Here is a 5,714-nt window from a genome sequence, read left to right on the forward strand (position 1 = left end):
CCTGCTGAAAAGGCAGCTCAAGCCCTGGGGAAGGATTGCCTCCTTCTCACTTGCCTTGTTCTCAGTTGCCAACATTAAGGTAACATAGTGAGAGCAGATGCAGCCCCACGAAAGCTTTTTATACCATCAGAAGGCAATAATGGCTTAAGGTGCCTCCCCTGGCTGCATCATGGCCTCCTGAAAATGCAGGGCAAAGGATTAATGCCAGGTGAAGGGCGAGTCAGTGTCCAAATATTTACCTGTGTATTTAGGTCACAGCACAATGCCCAGTTGCGTCATTCCCTCGCAACACAGGAAAAAGTGTTCTGTATCCTGGATACGAGTTCAGTACGAAATTGTTCTCCAAGGATTCCAAGGGAAATGCTGGAGCTCAGCAATTTCCTCTGCCCCTCGTGTTGGGCTGCTGTGCCACTGGGCAGTTTTGTGCCAGACAACAGAAGGGAGAGTGAAGTCGTCCTGGCCACAAAATGTGTGTCAGAGAGTGAAAAGAGCCTTTACCACAAGACCTCAGAGAGAAGGGCTTGGGCCTTTCACCTTCTCAGTGTACATTTGTAGGGTCCTCAGCTTGAAAGTATTTCTCCTCTGCATCCGCTGTGCCTACTAGGAAGGCCACAGCTGCACCAGTGCCTCCCACTATCAGTAAAGGCACATTCCCAGGCATGCACTTGCAGTCAGAATCTTTGGTAGCTTGGAAGCATTTGAGGACATGAATTTCTTCTTTTCTCCCATGAGGTCTTAGCAGGCGATCCCATTCCTTCTTCCCTTGCAGGCAAAGTGATACGGGGTCTCCACACACCCATATCCCAGACATACTTACCCCTAATCCAAGTGGTGGAGTCCCCGATATCCTTCATTGCAGCCTTGCTGTCATCACATAGGAGTGCAGCTTGCTTCATGGGCTTGCCTTAAAAAGATCTGTGGGTCTGTGCCACGGCTCCTCCCCAGCTGATGCCACCTTTACTAAAGCAGAGTAGCACCCAGGCCATTCTCCTGTAACCCCTTGTTTGCAGGAACCTTGTGTTAATCAAAGTCTCACTGTACACAAACTATACACAAGGTGGCCTCATGTCTTTAGGTATGATTTAATGTGAGATAAACAAAACCGTAAGAGAAACAATGACGGTTCCCAAAGACACATGGGTTGAGCCCTCTCATCTTTACATCTGGCATTATGGTTGGAAATACTTTCAGCGATACAACTATTGTGGAGTAACTAATCCAAGAAGTTTGAATGTTATCATGAGACTGTCCCTGGCCTGCCCAGTTGTCCAACTTACTTCATTGTTCTTTGATGATTTTGTGTGAAACCCAGCATCCACTTCTAGCAAAAGTAATAATTTGTTTTCATTCATTATTAACTTACTTTTAGGCAAATGAATTTCTGGACAATTTTCACATTTGCTAAAGAAAAACTCCTTCTTTCGATTCAAGTAGTATTTTATTTTTTAAAACTTCAGGGTCTTAGAATTAAATTAATTGCTTAATGTAGACTTGAATGCATGGACATATCCTGAAGGAAATACCAAAAACATTTTAAGGAGAAATAATCAGTCTTTCTTTCATGTCACAGTCTAAGCTCTTTTCGATATTTTGCATCACTTTAAATTTTCTCTATTTTTAAAATTAATTTTTATTGTCATATAGTTGATTTACAGTGTTGTGTTAGTTTCTGCTGTACAGCCAAGTGAATTAGTTATATGCATACCTATACCTACTCTTTTTTAGATTCTTTTCCCGTGCAGGTCATTACAGAGTATTGAGTAGGGTTCCCTGTGCTATACAGTAGGTCCTTATCAGTTACCTATTTTATATATAGTAGTGTGTATATGTCAACTCCTCCCAATTTATCCACCCCCCCCCCTTCCCCCTTGGTAACCATAAGTTTGTTTTCTACATCCGTGACTCTATTTCTGTTTTGTATATAAGTTCATTTGTACCATTTTTTAAGATTCCACATATAAGCGATATCATATGATGTTTGTCTTTCTCTGTCTAACTTACTTCACTCTGTATGACAATCTCTAGGTCCACCCATGTCGCTGCAAACGGCATTATTTTGTTGTTTTTCATGGCTGAGTAATATTCCATTGTGTATATGCACCACATCTTCTTTATCCATTCCTCTGTCGATGGACATTCAGGTTGCTTCCACGTCCCGGCTATTGTAAATAGTGCTGCAGTGAACATTGAGGTGCATGTATTTTTGTGAATTATGGTTTTCTCAGGTTATACGCCCAGGAGTGGAATTGCTGGGTCATATGGTAGTTCTATTTTTAGTTTTTTAAGGAACCTTCGTACTGTTCTCCACATAGTGTCTGTACCAATTTACATTCGCGCCAATAGTGGAGGAGGGTTCCCTAAATTTTTTTTTACTTTATAGTAATTAGTAAAGTTGGCATAGATTTATTTCTTCCATCTATGTCTGAGATTCAGGACTTTTAAAGTCACACAGAGAAGAAAAACTATAAAGTTTTGTGTGTGAGTAAAGGTTAATTTTACTAAATCTAGCAAAAATTATTTTCATTACAGTTAAATTCTTGAAAAAGTAAACAATATTAACATGTCATATCTGAAACAGAAGTTTAACAGCTTTGAAATGAGATTTGATTTTAAAAAAGCAGTTGCAGTCATCCTCTCAACCCTTTTCCAGTATAAAATTTTAACTGGGGACTTCCCTGGTGACGCAGTGGTTAAGGATCCACCTGCCAATGCAGGGGACACGGGTTCGAGCCCTGGTCCGGAAAGATCCCACATGCCGCAGAGCAGCTAAGCCCGTGCGCCACAACTACGGAGCCTGCGCTCTAGAGCCCGCGAGCCACAATCACTGAAGCCCGCGTGCCTAGAGCCCGTGCTCCACAGCAAGAGAAGCCACCGCGATGAGAAGCCCGCGCACCGCAAGGAAGAGTAGCCCCTGCTCACAGCAACTAGAGAAAGCCCGTGCGCAGCAATGAAGACCCAACACAGCCAAAAAATAAATGAAGTAATTAATTTTTTTAAAGAGGAGAGGCTCTAAGAAAAAGTTTTAACTGCATGCTCTGTGATGTGTGAAAGAAATCTACAAGTCATTTCAGTCAATTCAATAATGATCAATATTTAAGTGGAAAAAGAAAGTTAACCTGGCTGCTTGATTCAATTGACTAGTTATATGATCGTTTCTTACGTAGGCATGGAATAAGAAAACTATGAAATATACAGATGTAAGGTGTCGCTATTGATTCACATAACCTATGGGAAAGTGTGCAATCTTAGTTGATTGAGTATCATTATCCTGGAGACTTCCAGTGGAGATCATCAGCGGTATTACTACATGGGCAGTTAAAATCCATGTCGTCTCAAATTCAAGACCTGGTTGGAATCTAAGATTCATCCAGTCGAGTGATCTGCGGCAAGTCAGTTAATCTCTGACTCATCTGTAAAATGGGAATAATAATTTTATCTCATAGTGTTGCTAAGAAGGTCAAAGGAGTGTTCTGTAAAGGCAAGATACAAAGGTTAATTATTTCTGTTTTGTAACCTTGATCCACCCCTCTTCAATAGCTGCATATCTTGAAGGAAAACATCACACAGCCGTCATCTTAATACCACTTATTCCATAATCACCATCACCCTTCTCCACTTAGGTCGGGCTCCTTCCCTTTTCTGTGTGAGTGCCCAGGAACCCCGCTTCCTCCACAGAGAATTCTTCATTGCAATAGTCCATTCACTATCCCACTTGCTAGGCTATAGATTCTTTAAGGTTAGAGATTATTTCTGCCAAGTGTCCAGCATAGTACCTGGTACACAGTAGTCATTCAGTAATTACAGGCTGAATGAGTGAATGAATGCATGGAAAACTATACACAAGGTGACTGCTAGATCCTTCTTGCAAGGATTTCACAGTAGCACCAAAGATGTGGCCTTCCACACATTGACTAGAAGGCTTATTATAGCTGTACTTGCATGTGTGCAGCTCTGTTATGAGCATGCTATTTTGTATTTTCTTATCAGTGACATTGGCAATGGCAAGAAAGGTGGCTTTACAATTACCCTGAGGACTCTAAGTCTAAATGGCCCATTTGTACTATCATGCTGGAGTACAACTTGGGGATCTCTGGATTTTAACCCTCACTTTCCTCTGGGAAGAATGAGTTATATACTGTATAGCCCTACAGGGCAACCCTTATTTTACAGTTCAAGGTAGGCTGGCTTTAAATTACAACAGAAAAAAAAGTTGATGACACATATAAATAAAATTAGCATGATTAGTAACACTAAAACAAGTAATATAACTCTAAGTTTCTCTCTCTCTGTTGTATCTTGCACTATTTCCTAAATATGGTAACTAGGCAACTCCATGTTATGAAAGTAAATGTTTGGCTTTTGCACCTGGCGTATGCAATTATTCCCCCCAAAGCCATCGCTCTTCCTCAAAATGTATATACCTAAACTTTTTTGGAATTCTAAACTTCCCTCCAACATCCTAAATTTTTATAAGCTCTTGATCAAGTTGTCTTCTGGTCTTTCCCACCACCTTTAGGAAATTCAGTGTTGAGCTAGCCAAAAGACATAAATGCTCCTCAGATTTTGAATTCTTTACAGGGTTTGAGCAATTCAGTTGAGAAGACTATTTTGGTGTTGTATAAATTATTTCTATCAAAATTGTTTCTATACCTACTCAGCCTATTTCGATAAAATATTTTTACCCTGGTGTTTTTAATTTTTAAAAATCTTTTCATTTGCAGCATTCTACAGGATCGTGATTGTCAGATAATCACAGCTAACACCTATGTAGTCAGTATGGGCCATCATCTTAAAAGGTGTTCATAAAAGATGTTATGAGTTCGAAGGGAAAAATCACACCCTGATGGGCCTTAGGGAAGATTTCATGCAGAAGGTGACATTGGTTAGGATATATATTCCCTGTGTGACTTTTACCTTTAAGCAGAACCATCACTGTTTCTATATTAACTGACAAACAGGTTCCAGTGAGAAACCTGAGCTTGCACGGAGTATCCAGTAATGAGGTTAAGCATGTAGGATACTGCCTTGAGCAGCCTCTAGGAGGAACACAGGCTTAGGCTAGAGCCCTGATTCACATCCTGCTCTGCCATTTCCTCTTGGGGCAGATCAGTGGACCTGTCTTACCCTCGGTTTCATTATCTGTAAAATGGGGACAGTAACAGTTTCAAGTTCACAGGGCGGTTGAAACAATAGTGATTTCAGTGGGACCCAAGAGTTGTGAATGCGTCATAATACTTTCTAAGGAAAAGGCTACTGATAAGAAAATGCTTCCTGCCCTTCCGTCACAAATAATGGTGACTTTTCTTGGTTTATTTGTTGCTCGGTTCGTTTTATGGCCGAGCACTAGGTAAACTGGAAACAATCATTACAGGAAACTAGTTCACACAGGGAAGTGTTGGAGGAGTTGAGTGCACTGCAGACCCCGAGCTCTCGTCCCTCCTCTGTGTCCACGTCACTTAGCTGGGCGACATGAGGCAAGTCACGCTGCTGTTCTGTTCCGGCTGCATTTCCTCACCTGAGCCCTGAGGGTGTTGGACCAGGTGATCCCCACAGTACCATGGTAGTCCATAGTGGGCCTTGCAGATACTGCGTGTCCTCTCCTTCTGTGCACAAGGAGAATTGGACTCTCTGCCCCCTCGTGATTGCGTGGGACCACAGACTAGTTCTGGCCAAGGGGCTGTGAGTGGCAGTGACTATTTTGCTCAGGCTGACAC

This window comes from Lipotes vexillifer, unplaced genomic scaffold, assembly GCF_000442215.2.
Source record: "Lipotes vexillifer unplaced genomic scaffold, Lipotes_vexillifer_v1.1 scaffold919, whole genome shotgun sequence".
Taxonomy (NCBI): Eukaryota; Metazoa; Chordata; class Mammalia; order Artiodactyla; family Lipotidae; genus Lipotes; species Lipotes vexillifer.